General features: G+C 42.3%; 1 pseudogene across 1 annotated transcript; it reads left to right on the top strand.

The window, feature by feature from the left end:
• Nucleotides 1–12,633: 12,633 nt before the first annotated feature.
• LOC143292245 (calcyphosin-like protein pseudogene) lies at nt 12,634–21,533 on the top strand (annotated as a pseudogene). Its single transcript, XR_013056636.1, has 2 exons — nt 12,634–13,022; nt 21,307–21,533. The product of XR_013056636.1 is annotated as a calcyphosin-like protein pseudogene (transcript).
• Nucleotides 21,534–23,133: the final 1,600 nt, after the last annotated feature.

Below are 23,133 nucleotides of genomic sequence, written 5' to 3'. Positions count from 1 at the left end.
TTTTCGTTGTCATTGTTTTGTTGTTGTTGGCTTTAAAAAAATATTTTTAACACTGATAGTGATTTTTTTTTTTCTGTTTGTTGTTTTGTATCGTTTTCTTAGATTTTTCCTTTATCGACGCTTCGGCATAAACACACACACACACACACACACACACACACACACACACACACACACACACACACACACGTGTGTGTCTGTGTGTGTGTGTGTGTGTGTGTGTGAAAAGGAAAGAAAATAAAAGGGTGACACTGCATAGTGACGAGGCACACATCCCCACCCCCCGCCCCCAAACCCCAACCATCCCTCCACTCTCCAAACCCCTCCAGGAAGAGCAGCAGCCCGAATTTCGCACAGAGAAATCTGCTCTGACAAAACGTAACACAACACAATACAATTAAGTAACAGTTCGGTATTTCAAAATATCCACAACACAAAACACACAAGAGAACACACAGTGTATGGTAATGGGTATGACGTGCAGCGTGTCACATCCTGTCGCGCACGTGCTGTGCTGTGAATTGATTGGTTGGGGTGGGGTGATGGCGGGCTGGGCAGCAGCAGTAAAAAGGTTTGTGCTGTTCAGCGACCATCGTGCGTCCGGTGCGGCTGACTGCACCGGACTGTTGAAGTCCTGCCGCCCTCGGCATGTTTGTTGTTGTTGTTGTTGTTGTTGTCAGGGATTATCACGCTTGGCGTGAGCTTTCCGTTGGGCCAACAGCCAAGTGAGAGCTGTTGTGTGATGGTTCCTCCACTACAGTGGGAATTCAGTAACAGCTTAGTCTTTTGTGACGTACTATGACTCTCAAACGAGGATATATATATATATATATATATATATATATATATATATATATATATATATATATATATATATATATATATATATATATATATATAGAGAGAGAGAGAGAGAGAGAGAGATTCATTTACATATGCATACATAGAACTACACACACACACACACACACACACACACATTCTGAGAAACGAAAGAGCTTCACTGACATTCAAAGGAGACAATGAGAGGCTGGAGAGAGAAGGGGGGGGGGGGATTGAGAGAAGCAGAGGCAGTGTGTGTGTGTGTGTGTGTGTGTGTGTGTGTGTGAGAACAAAAAGAAACGAAACAAATTTTTATTTCACGAGAGAGGAGAGAGAGGCAGAGAGAAATCTGGGAAGAAAATCAGTCTTCTGAAATGTCTCAGGGTTACATGGTCGACATGAATGAAATGAACTTTCCACGTCAGTAACAAACTTGTTTCATGAAAACAATAATTGAAAAACGGCTGGTTCAATGGAAAATAATGCTAAGACAGATACAATACAAAATATGTGATTACATTAAAATGAACAACTATTCAGAACAACAATGATTATAATAGTACAAACGGAAAGCTCGAATCATTCTGTAAAACTGATATAATGATATGATGTTATTTTGATTTTAGATAGTTATCGAAACGTCTATTCTATCGTCGTCTACTATGTCGGTACACACTTGTTCTTTCTTTCTTTCTTTCTTCCTCTCTTTCTTTCAGTCTGTTTTTTTTTCTCTTTTCTTCCTTCCTTCCTTTGGGCCTTCCTCCCTCCCGTCGTTCTTTCTTTCTGTCTGTCTGCCGTTCACTCTTCTCTCCTTCCTTCCTTCCTTCCTTCCTCCCTCCCGTCGTTCTTTCTTTCTGTCTTTCTGCCTTTCACTCTTCTTTCCTTTCTTCCTTCCTTCCTTCCTTTCATTATGTTCGGGTTTTTTTTTCGTTTTTTCCCCCCTTCCTTTAATTTAAAACCCAAGCCATCAAGCATCACGTGGTGCAGAACTATTTCCATAACAACAGTGCGCCAGATGTGTCACGTGCTGGTTTAAAAAACAAAACACGGCAGAGCTAAGCAGCAGCTCTGTCAGTATCACAAGCGATTATGTTCCTCCTCCCCTGGTATTTATTGATTTTTTTTCCCTTCTCGTTGACAATCGTTCGCCGCTCGTCTGGTATCAATTTCCATCAGCGCGAAACGGCTTAAGTGGCAGAAAGAGAGAATGATCGATGAGCTTATTTATCTCCCCCCCCCCCACTCAGCCGCTGGAAAGTGGAAAAAAAGGAGGGTGTGGGGGCGGGGAGGGGGTGGGGGTATGTGTGTGTGTGTGTGTGTGTGTGTGTGTGGGTCTGCATGTTGTTTATGTTCGTGACATTTTTTCTCCCAAGTAAATAAGTTTAACTAGGTAATTTTTACTGTAGGCTACACCACCGAGGTGACCAGACAGCAGTGCAGGGTTTCCTCTGGTGTGTGGCCTTCGAGTGACCTAACATCGATATTTCTCTGTGTAGTACCGACACTGGACGCGTAGATTGCGGAAGACGAACCCGAATATGATGGTGTGGGGAGGGAAGGAGTGGGTGAGGGGGCAAAATGCAAGGAAGTGAACAATTTATTCTTTGCTGGTCGAAAGATCTGAGAGAGAGAGAGAGAGAGAGAGAGAGAGAGAGGGAGAGAGGGCAGAAAGAGAGAGAGGGATGGAAAAAATAGAGACAGAGAGAGAGAAAGAAAAACAAGGGGACAGAGACAGAAGAAAAAGAGACAGTGACAGAGAGACAGAGACACAAGAAGAAGAGGAAGAAGAAGAAGAAGAAGACGGAGAGAGAGAGAGAGAGAGAGAGAGAGAGAGAGAAACGAAATTAACTATGAATGTTTCTATGAAGTAATAGGGATTCTTTGATGTTTACCGTTGTCCATGTGTGTAATTGACTCAAACTACAATATCGAAAAAGTGACATAATTCTTTGTACTGCTTGTATCTGTCTCCGATCAAAAAATTAATCTTCTGCTCTTTTCTTTTTTCTTTTATTTTTTAATAAATATTTCTGTGTGTGTTTCTTGCTTCGCTATAATCATCTCTCCTTTCGTATATTGATGTCAGTGCATGTATTGTTCTATGAAATTGAAAAAGAAAGAAGATAAAACAAAACCACATGTTTATCAAGAAGATGGCGTCGGGCTTTACAAAGCTGTATCTCAACCCTTCGTGTCTACACAGGTTCCAGAGTTCACCTTTGAAACAGCCTTCAGGAATGTAAAGGTGAAATGAAACCTGAGATACAGAAGCACGTTTTGTTTTCATTATAGGATTCATTATTCTTGATATGTGAAACAGAATTAAAAAGAAACGTAAGACCTTTGAAAAAAATCAGAAGCCTGACAACTCTGATGTTCTCTCTTTTTCAGTCAAGCTGTACTTTGCATAAGGTAATGAATGGATAACTAACTTATCAATAAAGTCACTGGCACTACCCTACTCCTACTTATTTTAGAGTTAATGTTGAGTTTGCAGGGTTGATTACTTAATGGCACCTGCTTTTGTTCTTAGGGTTGTGTTTTATGGGGAATTTTTGATTGGTTAAATGAACGAAGAACAGTGGGTATTCTAGGTGTTTGTTGTTGTTGTGTGTGTGTGTGTGCGTGCGTGCGTGCGTGCGTGTGTGTGTGTGTGTGTGTGTGTGTGTGTGTGTGTGTGTGTGTGTGTGTGTGTGTGTGTGTGAGTGTGTGTGTGCGCGCTGGCGTCTGTGATAAGTTTAGTTAATCTTCAGCAATTGTGGTACAAAGATTTATTCATCTATCTAGGGACGTTTACCGCATCATTTAACGTCGATACACTGATCACATCACTGATCAACAAGTGCACCAAATCATCAAACAGCACACTGAAGGATGAATATCTGCTGAGATAAGCAACACTTAATCAGTTAAGAAAAAAAAACTACGTTGGTATAGCAGCGTAACAAGAACATGTGGCCTTGTTAAAACAATCCCGATCCCCCAAAGAACTGTTGATGGAGGGAAACCAGAAAAAAGGACTGACAACATTGTGGAATGGAATTTATGTGTATAGGTATGTGTGTGTGTGTGTGTGGGGGGGGGGATGGGGGGGAGGGTGCATGTGTGTGTGTGTGTGTGTGTGTGTGTGTGTGTGTGTGTGTGTGTGTAGATGGGGTAAGCAAACTTGTTTTTAAAAATTCCTTAAATAATGACTACTGAATGATTTAACTTATGTGAAGTGATCATATCAGTGTTTATACACATGTACACTTTTTGAAGTATACTCTACTGTGTAATGAGTCAGTGGTTTTTGATAAATTCCGATTTTGTGGGATTTTTTTTTTTTTTGCTTTTGTTTGTTTGTTTGCTTTTTTTGGGGGGGGGGGGGGTGGGGGGGGGGCGCTGGGGCGGGGGGGGGGGGGGGGGGGGTGTTGTTTTTGCATTTTGGTGACTTTATGTGGAACTGAATTACATGTCTTTTTCTTGAGAAATATTAAGAAATATAACATACACTGCAAGGGAAAAAAAAAAACAACTTTGTGGAATGGACAGGAAAAGCATTTGCAGAGACCCAAGACTTTGACACACATCCAACAGACCAGGACGAATCTGGTGAACAGTTCTTCAGTGCGGCGTCCAAGTGATTCTTCCCAGAGTTAAGGGAGAAGACGAAAAAAAAGAACCATTATTTCATCACGTCGGTTGGTAGGTCACAAATTGTAGTCTTCCGCCAGAGACTCCAATCCTGTACAAATTTTAGACACACGTGCCATGAAATAACAGTACTGTTTTAAGGAAGTCGTCTAAGGCATTGAGCAAAATTGTTCAGCTGTATCAGTCATGGAAAAGAAGAAGAAGGCGACGATGGACACACACACACACACACACACACACACACACACACACACACACACACACACACACACACACAGAGTGATCATTCCACACTATGAGAATATCCCTCCCCAGGTATGACTTCACCTATCTGTTCATTCGTTCATAGTCGTCGTTGTCGTCATTATCATCATCATCATCATCATTAATATCATTATCATCATCATGATCATTATCAGTGGTAGTATTAATAGTAGTAGCAGTAGTAGTATTCTTGTTGTTGTTCCGTATGACCATAACCTACTTCACGAATTATCTCAAATCCCGCACCATCACCAATCCTTTCGCAGGTCAACCACAAGCATGCAACGCTTGCGAGCTGTGAAAATGAATACGGAAAGAAAGCGCCCTGTGCTCAGTGTGTTATTGTTGTTGTGGTGAACGAATTTTTAAGTGTTGCTGACATTACCGCAATCCTGGCTTCCACGACTGGTTTTGTTTGTTTACCATTTCAGTGACCTTCTCGATTCCTACTCCAGTCTGCTGCCATCCCCGTTATGAATGGGCTGTATGGCTATGATTATTGTATGCGAAGTTTACATCAACTTAGTGCATCTATTTACGTTGGTTTCTTCTTCTTCTTTCTCTCTTCTTCTTCTTCTTCCGCGTTCCCTTGCCACGCTAGATTTTCAGTCCGGTCAGGACAGCGAAGTCCGCGGTCCGGGGATCCCACCGGTCCCCACAGTTTCTCCTGGAGCTCCACCGGGCATTTTTTTTTTTTTCGTTTGTTTGTTTGTTTTGTTCTTTTGAGACCGCTCTTTTTGTTTGAATGGTTTAACGTTTCAATGCCTCACAAGGGGCACAAGATTTTTTTTCCCTTCCATCTTGTATTCTTACTGAATGACTGTGAGACTGTAATCATCGCATGTGTACGACTGTGATTATTGTATGCGAGGTTCACATTAACTTAGCATTTATCTATTTTCGTGTCTTTTGTGTATTCGTATCGATTGAACTGTGGTTCTCGTTTTGGGTAGAACACACCTCACGCGAATATTTCTCTTCTTTAGATGATAAAGTTTTCTTGTTTTTTCTGTATTTGGAACACAATAATTCAGTCATGTGTTGTTATTTTTTTTCTCTCTCTGTCTGTCTTTCGTTCGTTTATTTATTTATAGTCTGTTCATCTAAGATGATGATATCTGTCTGTCTGTCTGTCTGTCTCTGTCTCTCTCTCACATACACACTCACTCACATAGAGCACTCTGAGAGAGACGGACAGAGAGAGATAGAGAAATAGATAGATAGATAGAGAGAGAGAGAGAGAGAGAGAGAGAGACAGAAAGACAGAGAGAGAGAGAGTGAGAGAGAGAGAGAGAGAGAGAGAGAGAGAGAGAGAGGAACTTAAAACAACACATCAGCTGTAGCAGTCACTGATATTTATTTAGCAGCAACAGGTAGGTAGGCTATTATTAACAATCACATGAAACGAACAAAGTTTTTTAATTTATTTTATTTTATTTTTTATAATCTTATTATCCTCCAATCGATCCTAAAGAGAAAGAACGCATTGCCTACAGTTAGTTAGCCCAGCCTTCTTGGAAACTCTTGTCTCCGACAGCGGAATCTCTATTGATTTTGTGCCATCTGTTTGCAAGGAATCCTGCACGATTTTCCCTCTGTGTGTGTTCGTTCGTTCTTTAGTTTAACGTCTTTTCACTGTAAGTGATATTTGTTCGTTTCATGTGATTGTTAATAATAGCCTACCTACCTGTTGCTGCTAAATAAATATCTCTGACTGCTGCAGCTGATTTAAGTTCCTCTCTCTCTCTCTCTGTCTGTCTGTCTCTCTCTCTGTCTCTGTCTGTCTGTCTGTCTGTCTGTCTCTCTGTCTCTCTCTCTCTATCTATCTGTCTATTTCTCTATCTCTCTCTGTCCGTCTCTCTCAAAGTGCTCTCTGTGAATGAGTGTGTATGTGTGTTTGTGTGTGTGTGTGTGTGTGTGTGTGTGTGTGTGTGTGTGTGTGTGTGTGTGTGTGTGTGTGTGTGTGTGAATCTCTCTCTCTCAACATTGTGAAACACCCAAAATTAATTGAATCTCACTGTTAATTTAGACAAAACAAATATAATTGTTGACATGACATAGTGGCTATCCTTACATCATATAAAAAAGACGTTGTATTTTCACTCGCCAGATATATTGCAGCAGTATATCATGTCAGAAGGAAAATATTAACCTCAAGATTACCAGTACTGCTTTATATAGTATAGTATAGTATAGTATAGTATAGTATAGTATAGAAACAATACAAGATAACATAAGATGGAAAAATAATCAAAACAGAAGTTCATTTATACAGCTAGATGGTCAGGTGTCTGGTTTACGTAATATCAATAAATTGACTGTCATGTATGAGTAGTATGGAATATTTATTGATGCTGTGTGTGTGAATGTACGAATGTTATTGCTGTTTTTGGAATGCGTACTTACGTTACTTGTAATTAAAATGTTAACCCTATCATTTCTCGCTTTCTTCTTGTTTCGTCGTTTGCACAAGCTGAATCATCCCCCTTGGCAGTAGAGCTGTATAATGCTATTTGCCAATACAACAACAACAACAACAGCTACTACTACTACTACTACTACTACTACTTAAAGTGTCAGTGTCAGTGTCAGCGCCAATATTGTATTGTCTTGCCTCTCAACACTAATATTATATTCTGATGTGTGTGTACGTTTCTTTTGATATGAATTTCATAGCCATTGTGCTTGTGCCTGTGTATCTATCTATCTATCTATCTATCTATCTATCTATTGCTGTATTTCTGTCTTCCTCGTTTCTGTCGAATCTTTTTTAGTCACCTCCCGCTTTATCTGTCAAAACACACTTACATACTCAGGTAACACACACACACACACACACACACACACGCACAGAGTTTCTGTGGGAGACGCAATTGTATAACTGAATTACTGTGGTCTCAGAGAGGGGTGAGAGTGTGGCGGAGGGGAGGGGGGGGTGGGGGCGGGGAGGGGGGGGAGGGGGAGGAGTTCATCATCTCTTGTCCAGTGAAAAGGGCGGGGGAAAGCTGAGTGTGGAAGGATGGAACTGAGAGAATCATCCAGGGCGGCGTCGTCCACTGTCCCTTGTGGCAGTTCCGCTTCTGCTTCCAGTGACCCCCCCCCCCCCACCACCCCTGTCCGCCCAACCACCACTCCCACCCCCTCACACGCACACACCCACACCCCGCCACCTTTCTTTCTTCTCCACCCCCCACACCCTCCACCCCCACCTATCCCCGCATTTTTTTAAAAATTTAATTTAATTTTTTTTTGTATAATACCTACGACGTCGTAACAGATACTCTTTTGTTCTGTCAGTTCATAAATGTCTTAATGTCTTTACCTTTCCCTTCTCATTTTTCCGTCTTCAACCCTCAACCCCACCCCCTCATAAAGTCTCTCTCTCTCTCTCTCTCTCTCTCTCTCTCTCTCTCTCTCTCTCTCTCTCTCTCTCTCTCTCTCTCTCTCTCTCATTGTCTTTGTCTGTCTGCCTGTCTGTCTTTCACTTCTCTGAAAGATGTGATCTTTGTGGCCTTCAACCAAGATATAACTTTCGAAAAATGTGGCAGACTATTTCCAGTGGACAGATATACAGAGACTATTCATCTGTCAGCGCAAACTGCGTCAATACCTATCAACTTACCTATCAGAAAAAAAAGATAGTATGAGAAATTGCTGTACACCTGGGTAAAGGAATAGCTGCATGTCACGTTTCCTGTAGTAGTCAGTTAATATAACGTTAGAAATAGCGAAGATTGATGACATTTTTTTTTCTGTCTTCCGCCTCTCTCTCTCTCTCTCTCTCTCTCTCTCTCTCTCTCTCTCTCTCTCTCTGTCACCTTCACTAAATTGCATACTTATGTTTGATTGATCTTAAACCTAAACGATTGACACACGCAATCAAACCTATGTTCAGCTTCAAACAGCTTGTTCACGCAGTATGTGATTGGATTCCGACACACACACACACACACACACACACACACACACACACACACACACACACACACACACACACACACATGAGGGAACATGTGCATGTGTGGGATGGGCATGGTGTAATCGTGTCCGATAATTTGTGTTCAGTGGTGTGTGTGTGTGTGTGTGTGTGTGTGTGTGTGTGTGTGTGTGTGTGTGAAATGGAAGTGCAATTGTGTATTTCTTTATAACAATATTCTTGTATATGTGTATATATATATATATATATATTGATATGTGTCACATAATCACATGTTTTTCAATAAATGTGCACGAAAAACATGTGATTATGTGACACATATCAATTATAAACAACAAACATGTATAGATTGTCAATATATATACGCCTCTCTCCTCCCCTGTCACTCTCTCTCTATGTCTGTCTCCACTGTCACTGTCACTATATCTGTCTGTTCAGTCAGCCTCCCCTTCCTTCTTTATTCTTCCCCTTGTCCATTCTTCCTTCCGCTCTCCACCACGCCCCTACCCTATTGTCCTCGTTGTTATTCATCTATCGCGATCATAAGTTCTATGTTTATGCTTGCACATGCTTGTGTAATTTTGACGTTGGTGTTGTGAATTGACTCTCGCTTCTTTTTTTTTCTTTCTTTTTTTTCCCTATTTTTTATTCTTGCCCAGAAGCCTGGATGTAAACAAGTACTTTGTGCTTACTACTTTACCCTCGGAAAATAAAATTTCGTTCATTTCGTTCGCTCTCTCTCTCTCTCTTATATTTTTTCTTTTTTTTCTTCCCCCCCCCTTTTTTCCATTGATTGCTTGATGTAAAAAAAAAAAAAAGAAGCAATTGTTGCTTTTTCAATTTACCATCATGAAATAAAATCTTGACTTGACTTCACACACACACACACACACACACACACACACACACACACACATGCATGGTATGTTTCCTGTTCGTAACTCCCCGCTCTCCCACCTGTTTCCTGTCTTGACTTTTCAAGGTTTTGAGAACCGGGAGACAACAGCAACAACATCGTTTTCTTCATTATGATCATTTGTCATGAAACTTTCTGCTTCTTTGTTTCCCATAGTCCCATGTCACAGGTTTTGGGGAAAAAAACCAACAACAAAGTCCATGGCTGTGTCCTTTTTTTCTTTTCTTTTCCAGTCATTGAAGTTTGAAACAACCAAGAACGCACTCCCTGCAAAAATAAAATAAAATAATATGAAATAAAATAAAATGAATAAATAAAAGAAGAAGAAGAAGAAGAAAAGACAGTGTTCCAACAATTTAACCAGAAATGAAAGAATGTGTTACGCAGACGACTTTGCTGTTTCATTTTCTCTGCACTGTTTTGGTGCCCCTTTACTGACAGCCAAAAACCCCAACCAAAGTTCGCTAAAAATCTACTTACTATTATCTATAAATACAAAAGACGAAAAAAAAAACCCAACCCCCAATAAAAATGAAATAAAGAATACCAATAAATGCTTCAACTTAGATTCATTGTCTTTCATATACGTCTCCCTTTTCCGATGATATAATTTTATCTATTGTATTTTGTATTTGTATTTCTTTTTATCACAACAGATTTCTCTGTGTGAAATTCGGGCTGCTCTCCCCAGGGAGAGCGCGTCGCTACACTACAGCGCCACCCTTTTTTTCTTTCTTTTTTTTTTTTGTATTCTTTCCTGCATGCAGTTTTATTTGTTTTTCCTATCGAAGTGGATTTTTCTAGAGAATGTTGCCAGGAACAACCCTTTTGTTGCCGTGGGTCCTTTTACGTGCGCTAAATGCATGCTGCACACGGGACCTCGGTTTATCGTCTCATCCGATTGACTAGCGTCCAGACCGCCACTCAAGGCCTAGTGAAGGGGGAGAAAATATCGGCGGCTGAGCCGTGATTCGAACCAGCGCGCTCAGATTCTCTCGCTTCCTAGGCGGACGCGTTACCTCTAAGCCATCACTCCACTTATGCTGGCGCAAAATAGTTTGTTAATGTGTATTTGCTCGTGTTTGCTCGAGTGGGCTTTTTTTTCTTTTTGTTTGATTTTTTTTGGTTTTTTTTATATCACTCTTTTTTTTCCCTTGTATGGTGTATGTGTAAATGATGCATGTGGGTACTGTTTCAATACACCTTCTTGCCTTGTCCTCGCCTTCATCGTAGGTAGCGGCTCATCTTTCTCGAGCCGCTGCTTTTCTTGCGATCAGGTGGGTTCTGTCTTTTCTCCAGACCGTAACCAAGTCATCATTAATTTGATACAGCTCAGTATAAAGCAAGTATTGAAGAAACCTTGAAGACAACGCCTCGAGTCGTCATGTGACCCAGGGCTCGGGTATAATTCCACCCACGGGTTTTCTAAGCACTTGCCACACCCAGCATCGTCGGGTCTCGGCTTACTGCGGCTTCACTCACCCGGCCACTGATCACACGGGATGCGTTTCATCGTCTCGGTGTGTTGTTGGGGCAACGATTTCTCACGGCTCAGAGCTCTCTGTTGTTGTGCCGAAGCTAATAATAATAATGGCGCGCCTGCTGGAAAGAAGGGGAATGGGGAAAGGGGGGTAGGGGGGGGGGGAGTTGTAGGGGGTGGGGGGGGGGGGGGAGGAGGGGAAGGATAGAGTGTTGGGAGAAGAGGGGTGTGTGTGTGTGTGTGTGTGTGTGTGTGGGGGGGGGGTGACAGGGACGTGTGGACGGGAGATTGAGTGAGGGAGAGGTGGAGAGAGTAGGTGGAAGAGAGAGAGAGAGAGAGAGAGAGAGAGAGAGAGAGAGAGAGGCTTGTGTTTGTGTGTTGAGTGTGCATGTGCGTGGTTGGGGTTGGGGTTGGGGGTGGGGGTGGGGGTGGGGGCTAGGGGTTGGAGTGTGAACGGGGACAGTTGGGATACAGAGGGGCTGAGGGAGGGAAGAGAGAGAGACAGAGACAAATCGGGTAGCTGAGATAGCGAGACGTGTGTGTGTGTGTGTGTGTGTGTGTGTGTGTGTGTGTGTGTGTGTGTGTGTGTGTGTGTGCTTGCGGAGGGGGAGAAGGAGTGTGTATGGGAGTAGGCTGGTGGGTGACTCGGGAAGAGAGAGAGAGAGAGAGAGAGAGAGAGAGAGAGAGAGAGAGAGAGAGAGAGAAAGCTCGGGTAGCCGGGAGGGAGAGCAACACGTGTGTGTGTGTGTGTGTGTGTGTGTGTGTGTGTGTGTGTGGATGGGGGAAGAGGGGGTGGGGTGGGGTGGGGTGGAGTGGAAGGGAGCTGGTCCCGGCGGGCTGCGTGTGAAGTGATGATTGGATTTCTCTGGCGCCACAACCAGACCTACCCGGGTAGCAGGCAGGCAGGCAGAAGGTTTCTTCAGTGTTGGCGTTTACTCGGGTTGTGTGTGGGGGGAATCTGCTACTGTTCAGCTGTTCGCATTCGTCAGTGACCATACTCTTCCCTGCTAGTAATTCCACAGACCAGCATCGTCGAAGAACACTTTATACTACAACAAACTACCTGTGTAGTCTTAAGCCGAGACGTTCTGTCGCTTCCATTCCTGCACGCCACTCAGACGTTGAACTTTTTTTTTTTGCCTCTTGGAATTTGTTGTTTCACACAGCAAGTGCTGCTTTTCTCACTAGAGTATAGAATAATAAGAAGTGGAGGGGGGAAAAAAGGAAAAGGAAATGAAAATATAATTTAAAAACCACAAAAATAACAATAAAGGAAAGAAAATCAAGTAAGAGAAAGAGCAGAAACAGCAAGTTTGAAAAGAAGAAGGAGACGAAAAGATATAACCAAAGAAGAAGAAGGAGAAAAGAAAAACAAGCATCAATTATCGTTATTGAACAAAAGAAAGATAAATAGATAAAGGGAAAAGGTGATCAGAAAGGACAGTTCATTCCCTTCTTCTTCGTTCTTCAACTAGAAAAAGACAGAAAACAAACAAAAACAACAACAAAAAACAAAACAAAACAACAACAAGACAAAACACTCCACCCTTCTCCTCCTCAACACCACCACCACCACCATCACCATACAACCAACATGGCCGACATCAGCGAGTTCCAACGCCAGGAGGTCCTGGACAAATTCCGAGACAAGTGCCTTCAGAAATCCTGCGGGGCCCTCAAACAGCTCGGGTCCATCTTCCGCCAGATCGACGCCGACTTCTCAAAGAAGATCAGCTTCGAAGAGCTGCAGGAAGGAATCCGGACTTACGGAGTGGAGGTGACGGACGAGGAGCTGAAGGTCCTCTTCTCCGCCTTCGACCGTGACAACAACGGCAGCATCGACTTCAACGAGTTCATGTCGGCCCTCAAGCCCTCCATGTCCTCGGCCAGGATACAGGTCATCAACGAGGCTTTCGACAAGCTGGACGTCAACGGGGATGGCGTTCTGGAGATGGAGGACGTGAAGGGTGAGTGAGTGAAGGAAGGAAGAAAGAATGAAGGAAGGGATAGAGGGAGGGAGGAATGTAGGAATGAAGGATGGAAGGAAGGGAGGGATGGGTGAAGGTAGGAAGGAATGAATGTAGGAATGAAGGATGGAAGGAAGGGAGGGATGAATGAGGGTAGGAAGGAAGGAAGGAATGCAGGAATGAAGGATGGAAGGAATGGATGAAGGTAGGAAGGATGTGATGGATGGATGAAGGAATGAAGGAATGAATGTAGGAATGAAGGATGGAAGAAACAAACGTAGGAAAGAAGGAAGGAAGGAAGGAAGGAAGATATGTAGGATTGAAGGATTGAAGGAAGGGAGGGATGAATGAAGGTAGGAAGGAAGGAAGGAAGGGATGTAGGAATGAAGGATGGAAGGAAGGGAGGGATGGATGAAGGTAGGAAAGAAGGAAGGAATGGAGAAACGAAGGTAGGAAAGAAGGAAGGAAGGAAGGGAGGAAAGAAAGAAGGAAGTAATGGAAAAAAAGAAGTTAAGAAGGAAGGTAGGAAGGAAAGGATGGATGAAGGAAGGAAGGGATGAAAGATGGAAGGAAGTAGGGAGGGATGAAGAAAGGGATGGATGAATGGAGGATGGAAGGAAGGGATGGATGAAGGAAGGAAGGGTGAAAGGTAGTAAGGGATGGATGAAGGGAGGTCGGAAGGAAGGAAGGAAGGAAAGAAGGATGGGAGGAAGGGAGGGGAGGATGAATGAAGGAATGAAGGATGGAAAGTAGGAAAGGATGGATGAAGGAAACACGGAAGGAAGGGATGGAGGAAGAAATGAAGGATAGAAGGTAGGAAAGGATGGATGAAGGAAGGAATGAAAGAATGGAGGAAGTGAGAAATAAGGAAGGGAGGAAGGAAGAAAGGAATGCATTGATGAAGGAAGGAAGGAAGCAGAAGGAAAGAAGGAAGGAAGGAAGGAAACATCAATAAACTACTGTTTATGAATGAAAAAATGGATAAATAAATAAATGAATGAATGATGAACGAACTGATACATCTTTGTGGACGAATCTTTATGAATGAACGAATGAATCTTTATGAATGAGTGAACTGAAGAGATGAAGGGAGGTCTTTGAATAAATCAATCTTTATGAATAAATAATTGAATGAATGAAGGAAGGAAGGAATAGATGTCTATCAATGAATCATTTCTTATGTTCAAAATGTGTGATATCTTATCAGCATATAGCCAACTTACATAATCATCTCTCGAGGTGGAGTTAGAGGAGACAATGAGCGCGCGCGCGCGCGTGCGTGTGTATGTGTGCGTGCGTGCGTTCGTGCGTGCGTACGTACGTGTGTATACTTGTGTGTTTGTATGTGTGTATGTGCGCGCGTGCGTGCGTTCGTACGTGCGTACGTACGTGTGTGTGTGTGTGTGCTTGTGTGTTTGTATGTGTGTATGTATATGTGTGTGTGTGTGTGTGTGTGTGTGTGTGTGTGTGTCTGTGTCTGTGTCTGTGTCTGTGTTTGCGTGTTGTGATGATAATGTTGTGTTCTGATATGTGTGTGTGGCACACGCCCTCAAAGAGGGAGAGAGAGAGAGAGAGAGAGAGAGAGAGAGAGAGAGAGAGAGAGAGAGAGAGAGACAGAGAGAGAGAGACAGAGACAGAGACAGAGAGAGAGAGACAGAGAGAGAGAGACAGAGACAGAGAGACAGAGAGGGAGAACACCAAGAGCAGGGAACTAAAAACATTATATGACGAGGGAAGGGACAGCAACATCAACAAAATCATGACCGTTTCACGAACACAGGTCCTAACTTGCCACAGGTGAGAAAAATATCAGGTGGCCACCCGCTAAAACCGGCAGTTAGACTGACGATCGATTGATGGCTGCGGCCTTGGATCTCTCTCTGTCTCTGTCTCTGTATATCTCTGTATCTCTCTCTCTCTCTCTGTATGTAAGCAAGTGTGTAAGCAAGGAAAAAGGCGAGTGTAAGTATGCGTGTGCATGTCTGTGTACTTGTGTGTTCGAGAATATGTGTGTGATGCCTGTGTGTGCACACACATATGTGTGTTTGAAGATTTTCATGTGGCAATGTTTTGTATGATTTTCATGATGTTTCCGTAATTGCAGTTTTTGATTCATCCGTTTATGTATCTATTAGTATCTGTTTGGTTTGTTCTATGTCATTTATTTATTTACATTCATTTCATTTATTACAGTGTGTGTATATGTGTCTATGCGTGTGTGTGAGGGCATGGTGTAAAGAAGCTTCCAGCTTATCCATTCTACCCTCAATAAAACATTTGTCATTTGTCATTTCTCTCTCTCTCTCTGTCTGTCTGTCTGTCTGTCTGTCTCTCTCTCTCTCTCTCTCTGTGTCTCTCTCTCTCTGTCTGTCTGTCTGTCTCTCTCTCGCTGGTTTTACAAACTCTGGCTAGTATTCAGTGCAGATTACTTTCTCCATAAAGTGAGCCACTTTCTCATCTATTCTATCTGTCTTCATTTTCTCCCTTAAGTGTTTTCAGTCACTGAGTCGCGGTACAGAACTATCATTCACCAGATACGTTCAGGTCTGTTGATCGTGTGTCCATCCAAGCCCCGCGTCTCCAAATGGTTTTCCTGTCCATTCTGCGATTACCGTCTGCCAAGGTTTTATAAATTCACCAAGTTTTACCCTGATCTTGTCGTTATTCGCTTTCTTCTGTGGTCTCCGTTTCAACATTGGCCCAGTGTCTCCGATAGTGAATAGACTTTTGTTTGAAATCTTACCAGTAAAATCTTTTCTTTTTCTTCCCCCCCCCCCACATCAATTGTCTCCCTTGTTGCATCTGCCGTCTCTTCCCCCTCCAACCACCCCTCCCCCCCTTCCCCCATCCGCCACCCCTCACCCCCATATCAGTGAAATTTTGAAAAAATAGAAACGCACACACACACACAGAGACACATACACACAGACACACACGCACACGCACACACACATACACACACACACACAGACAGACAGACAGACACACACACACACACACACACGCACGCGCGCGCGCACACACACACACATACACACACAAACACATACACGCACACACATACACACACACACACACACACACACACACACACACACACACACACACACACACACACACACACTGCACTTAGAATGTTGCTTAGAATGTTTTCAGAAATTTTGAACTCCAGTCCAGTTGGTATCCTCCTTTGATGTATTATATTTAATACTGTTATTTATATTTACATTGTTGTAGGTTAATACTTGTTGATATGCATATACATATTCTCCTTCCCATGACAACTCATTCAATACACACCACAACCTCTTTAGACTTTTCTTATAATATACTTTTCCTCTGATACGTAACATGAACTTTTTTTCTTTTTTTAAAATTTTTTTTTACACTAATATTCACATGCATTCCCTTTCCTTTATACACTACTTTACTCCTTTCCGTCTAAAAACACTTATAGTGGATAGACGTTAACTCACTCAGTACGGCCAGTCCTCTCTTCTCCTCTACACAGACCCCTCGGATGTCCAGTGGGTGTCTGAATGACCCAACCTTTAGCTTCCGTCGTCAGAACTGTGGTATTCTTTGTCAACATTCACCTCTTCAGTATAAGAGCCTTCCGCTTGCAATACTTTGATGATGGTAATTGGAATGAAACGCTGTTAACGTCTTCTCTTTCGCCGTTCGTATGGAGAGAGTTAAACTGAAGAAAACACACTGCACTGCCAGTGTCAGAGAGTGCAGTTCGCTTGTGGTATGGTTATTGACGTGACAGGCTTAGATCAATTGATTGATATTAATTCTGTTCACCTCCGTCTGTCTGTCTGTTTGTCTGTCTTGTCCGTTTGTCTGTGCACATATTTGTCGTTTGTCTCACTGTTTCAAACTTTCTGTCTTCAAGTTTCTCTGTTGTCCTGCATCCAGTTGTGTTGCTTTTTCTTTGTTTGTTTGTTTTTAATGAAAATTTGTATTCAAGTTTAATATCATCTTTGACGTAAAGACTTGCATCCTGCCTCCAGCCTCCATTCTATGTTTGGTAAAGATTTGAAATATCAATCATTTTGTGTAGCAAAGAAAACATATAATTAGAGAAAAATCGACATGTTCAAAGATATGAGTACATTTCACAGTCTGTACACAACGAAGGAGGTAGATGGCAGAATGGTTAAGACGTTCATCTGCCAATACAGAGTGTCCGTGAGGGTCTGGGTTCGAATCCCGCTCTCGCCCTTTCTCCCACGTTTGACTGGAAAATTAAACTGAGCGTCTAGTCTTTCGGAGGAGACGATAAACCGAGGTCCCGTGTGCAGCACACACTTGACGCACTGAAAATTAACCCATCGCAACGAGCTCGTTGTCCTCTTGCAACATTATGTGGAAGAAATCCACTCTGATTGAAACACAAATATACATGCATACCCTCAAGGCCTGACTAAGCGCGTTAGGTTATGCTGCTGGTCAGGCATCTACCTACCAGATGTGGTATAGCCTATTTGGGCCAACAGCAAAGTGAGAGCTGTATTATCAATGGTTTCTCCAGTCAATGGGAAATCATTTACAGCTTAGTCTTTTGTGAAGGACTATGACTCTCAAACTAGGAGGCAAAATTGCACTGGCTCTTAGTGCTGCAGCCTCGTGGGCTAGCTGGCCCTTTGGGAACCATCCCAATGCCGACTGTTCTAAAACCCTCTTGGCCAAGAGAGTGGGGATGTAACTTGGGCAAGACACTCTCCACTATAATCAAATTCTAGGCCAAATAGTCGGAACAGCAGTTGCCTCCTCTGCTGTTCTGATGGTCATAGTCGGACACGACTGACTATCATATATATATATATATATATATATATATATATATATATATATATATATATATATATATACGCATGTACGAAACATTATAGAATCTGTTTTTCTTTCTAACTCTACCACTCCGAAAGTCTCTTCACTGGCTAACCGTTTAATCGATATGGAATCAACTGTAATAAATCCGCATCTATATGCTTTTCGTCTATTTTCTGACACTGCCCCAATATATCTCACTTATAAAAAAAAGCGCATAGAACTTCAAGAATAATAATGAATAAATAAATAAATAAAAAAATAAAAAAATAAATAAATAAATCATCAACAAATATACACTCCACCCAATCAAAGTCCACTCCACTCCACTCCACCCAATCAAAGTCCACTCCACTCCACCCAATCAAAGTCCACTCCACTCCACTCCACCCAATCAAAGTCCACTCCACTCCACCCAATCAAAGTCCACTCCACTCCACTCCACCCAATCAAAGTCAACTCAACTATACTTCACTCCAACCAATCAAAGTCCACTCCACTCCACTCCACCCAATCAAAGTCCACTCCACTCCACTCCATCCAATCAAAGTCCACTCCACTCCACTCCATCCAATCAAAGTCATCTTCACTCCACTCCACTCAACCCAAAGTCCACTCCACTCCACCCAATCAAAGTCCACTCCACTCCACTCAACCCAATCAAAGTCCACTCCACTACACTCCACTCTACCCAATCAAAGTCCACTCCACTCCACTCAATCCAATCAAAGTCCACTCCACTCACTCAACCCAGTCAAAGTCCACTTCACTACACTCTACTCCACCCAATCAAACTCTACTCCACTCCACTCCACTCAACCCAATCAAAGTCCACTCCACTACACTCCACCCAATCAAAGTCCACTCCACTACACTCCACTCCACCCAATCAAAGTCCACTCCACTCACTCAACCCAATTAATGTCCACTCCACTCCACTCCACCCAATCAAAGTCCACTCCACTACACTCCATTCAACCCAATCAAAGTCCACGCCACTCCACTCAACCCAATCAAAGTCCACTCCACTCCACTCCACTCCACCCAATCAAAGTCCACTCCACTCCACTCAACCCAATCAACGTCCACTCCACTCCACTCCACCCAATCAAAGTCCACTCCACTCCACTCAACCCAATCAAAGTCCACTCCACTACACTCCACCTAATCAAAGTCCACTCCACTCTACTCCACCCAATCAAAGTCCACTCCACTCTACTCCACCCAATCAAAGTCCACTCCACTCCACTCTACCCAATCAAAGTCCACTCCACTCCACTCTACTCCACCCAATCAAAGTCCACTTCACTCTACTCCACCCAATCAACGTCCACTCCACTCCACTCCACCCAATCAAAGTCCACTCCACTCCACTCCACTCCACCCAATCAAAGTCCACTCCACTCCACTCCACCCAATCAAAGTCCACTCCACTCCACTCCACCCAATCAAAGTCCACTCCACTCCACTCTACCCAATTAATGTCCACTCCACTGCACTCCACTCCACTCTCTCCCACTATTCTCCATTCCATTCAAGTCCCATCTGGTCCAGCGCAGTCCACTCCACTATTCTCCACTGCACTCCTCTGCACTCCATTTCACTCACTATCATACACTCCATTCCATGCTATTCCCTACCACTCCATTCCACTATTCTGTTGTTCCTTTCCACTGTTTTCCATTTTCCGCTGCACTTCATTACATTCCACTATTGTACCCTACACTCTATTGAACTGTTCTATACTCGACTATTTACACTCCACTGCTCTCCATTCCACTCTACTCCAGCCCAGCCCACTGTTCACCTCACTCCACTCCGTTTCATTGTTCTATATTCCACTCCACTGTTCAGTACTCCACTCCACTGTTCTGTACCCCACTACACTGCTCTATACCCCACTCCATTGTTCTATACTCCACAGTTCTATGCTCTACTCTACTGTTCTGTACTCCACCCCACTATTCTATACTCCACTCCATTTCACTGTTCTATACTCCACTCCATTTCACTGTTCTATACTCTGCTCCACTCCACTGTTCTATATCCCACTCCACTCCACTGTTCTATATCCCACTCCACTCCACTGTCCTATACTCCACTCCGTTCCACTGTTCTATATCCCCTCCCACTGTTATATACTCCACTCCATTCCACTGTTATATACTCCACTCCACTCCACCGTCCTATACTCCACTCCATCCCACTATTCTATACTCCACTCCATTCCACTGTTCTATACTCCACTCCACTCCACCGTCCTATACTCCACTCCATCCCACTGTTCTATACTCCACTCCATTTCACTGTTCTATACTCCACTCCATTCCACTGTTCTATACTCCACTCCACTCCACCGTCCTATACTCCACTCCATTCCACTGTTCTATACCCACACTCCACTGATCTTTATTCCACTCCACTGTTCTATACTCCACTCCACTGTTCTATACTCCACTCCATCCCACTGTTATATACTCCACTCCATTCCACTGTTGTAATTCTACTCCATCCACTGTTCTATACCCACACTCCACTGATCTTTATTCCACTCCACTGTTCTATACTCCACTCCACTGTTCTATATTCCACTCCATTCCACCGTTCTATGCTCCACTCCACTGTTCTATAGTCCATTCCTATGTTCTATTTTATTTTGTGGTCTCGGTTGCATGCAGGTCATGGAGCACCAGCACTTTTTTTACAATATTTTTTTAGTGCTTCACACGCCTTCATTGGCCGAAAAAACAACACTTTTTTTTCCTTCTTTTTTTTTCATTTTTAATTATTTTATTTCTGCCTCTTTTTTTTTTCTTAAGGTCAGTTTCCCTATAAATCCATAGTTTGTTTCCCATTAATTCTGTTCCTCTAAGTGTGCTTAAAGCAGTAGTTTAACAATCGTTCACAGTCACTGACCATTCTCATTTCATGGACAATTCCAGTAATGAAATACTACACGTATGGGGGGCGGGGGGGGTGGGGGGGGGGGGGGGGGAGATGTCTTGAGTTGGTTTTACTTGCTTGAGTGTGTGTGTGTCCACTGTTCTCACAATCCCACTGCATAACACTCTACACAAAACTGTGTACCAACCACCCTTTAATTGACTTGATTACCCCCCTCCCCTCCACCCCCATCCCACTTTTGTGTGTGTGTGTTGTTGTTTTGGGTTGTGTTATTTATTTATTTATTCATTATTATTATTATTATTATTATTGTTACTACTACCTTTTTATATTGTAATTAATTATTTGTTTATTTACTTATTTATGCACGCTTATCTATTATTTATTCACCTTTTTTTTTCTCAAGGCCTGACTAAGCGCGTTGGGTTACGCTGCTGGTCAGGCATCTGCTTGGCAGATGTGGTGTAGCGTATATGGATTTGTCCGAACGCAGTGACTCCTCCTTGAGCTACTGAAACTGAAACTGTTGTTTTGGGTTCCACAGTGGTGTACAAACGCAACATCCAGAAGCACCCCAAGTACCTGTCTGGCCAGTGGACGGAGGAGCAGGCTCTCCGCTACTTCCTGACCTCCCTGGAGACACCGGGGTCCTCAGATGGGGTCGTCACCCGTGAAGAGTTCCACCGATACTACGCCGGCGTGTCGGCCACCGTCGACGACGACTGCTACTTCGACCTCTTGATGAGGTCATGCTACGGGCTCTATAATTGATTAACTGAGAGGAAGCAGGAGGGAGGAGAAGGAGGAGGAGGGGAGGTGGAGGAGGAGGAGGAGGAGGTGGAGGAGGCGGTGGAGGGGTCCGATTGGAAAAGTAGGTTTTTTGGTGTTATATATATATATATATACGGCTTCAACTTTCTGGTGCCTTGATTTGCTTTATATATATATATATATATATATATATATATATATATATATATATATATATATATATATAATTATAAAATATAAAGAATAAATAGATAAAATAATAATGATAGTAATAAAATCAACCAAACTAAACGTTTAATGATGTTGTCTTTCGTTGTTATTTTCATGTTTTGATTTTTTTTTAAAGGGGAAAAAAAAAGTCTAATTTACGTTTGATTCGTGTCTATGGGTGATTCGAATTTCTATTGTGATACACACACACACACACACACACACACACACACACACACACACACACATATATATATATATATATATATATATATATACTCAACTCCATTCCACTGTTCTATACTCCGCTCCACTCAACGGACTAACAGCTACAAGGATCTCATGTGGCAATAGTCTTTTTTTCTTTCTTCTTCTTCTTTTTTTTTTTTTTAAGAAGTGCCCTTCTTTGGCGTTTGTGGGTTTTGTTTTATTCTCCTTTTTTTTTTTAATTCTTTTTTTGATAAGAAATTATTCAATTTTGCTTTTGTTTACTTTCATTTTGTTTTAGATGAGATTTTTTGGTGTGTTTTATTATTCATCGTATTTGCGCAGGTCGTAAAATCGGACTTTTTAAACGAAATCAGGAATGGCAAGTTCTGTATAGAGTTTAGGTCTCTCTTATTTCATTTAGTTAATTGTTCTTATGCAAGCTTACTTATACATTCATAGTGTGGTCGTTTTTATTACTTGAATCCATCATCGTGCTGATTTTTTGTTAATCCGAGAGCCGTTTTCCGATTGGTCAGGTGTGCTTCTTTTGGATCAGTCGGTTTTTTTTTTTTCGTTTTGACTGGTTAATTTTTCTTCATTTTAGAGGCTGGTTTTTCTTCTTTTTCGATTTGTTGATGGGGTTCTTTTGTGAATGTCCAGGTATATAGCAGCTGTTTGTTTCTTCATTCCTTCCTCCTTTCCTTCGTTTATTCATTCATTCATTCGTTCGTTTGTTTGTTTGTTTGTTGATATGTAGTGTACGTGTTTCTATTTGTATCTATATTTTTTTCTTTTCTTTTTGACCCGTCTTTTCACGGTTATGACAAGATGAGACTTTAAAGCATCACATGCTCCAAGTGGAAAAAAAAAAGGAGAGAGAAGAAAATCTTGTTTTTCACGAGCATTTTGGCAGCAGTGTAAAGAAAAGTACAAAAGACATTTCCACGAAAGAACACAGTGCAAAAGGTAAACAGCGCTGGATAGATAAAACTGGCCAAAACTGTGTCCATTTTTTTTTTCCTGTTCACGTCTTGATTTTTTTCTTTCCATTTTTATATGGTTATACTTTTTACAAATGACTGTTTTTGTTTTTGTTTTTCAAATGTTACATTTTTTTTCGTTAACAAAGTTTCGAATGTTGGATTGTGGTTTTGTTAATTCTTTACAAACTAATCAATAT

The sequence above is a fragment of the Babylonia areolata genome, chromosome 18 (assembly GCF_041734735.1).
Source record: "Babylonia areolata isolate BAREFJ2019XMU chromosome 18, ASM4173473v1, whole genome shotgun sequence".
NCBI classification, from domain to species: Eukaryota; Metazoa; Mollusca; class Gastropoda; order Neogastropoda; family Buccinidae; genus Babylonia; species Babylonia areolata.
Note: the sequence above shows the minus strand (reverse complement) of the source record. Positions and strands in the feature narration are given on the sequence as shown.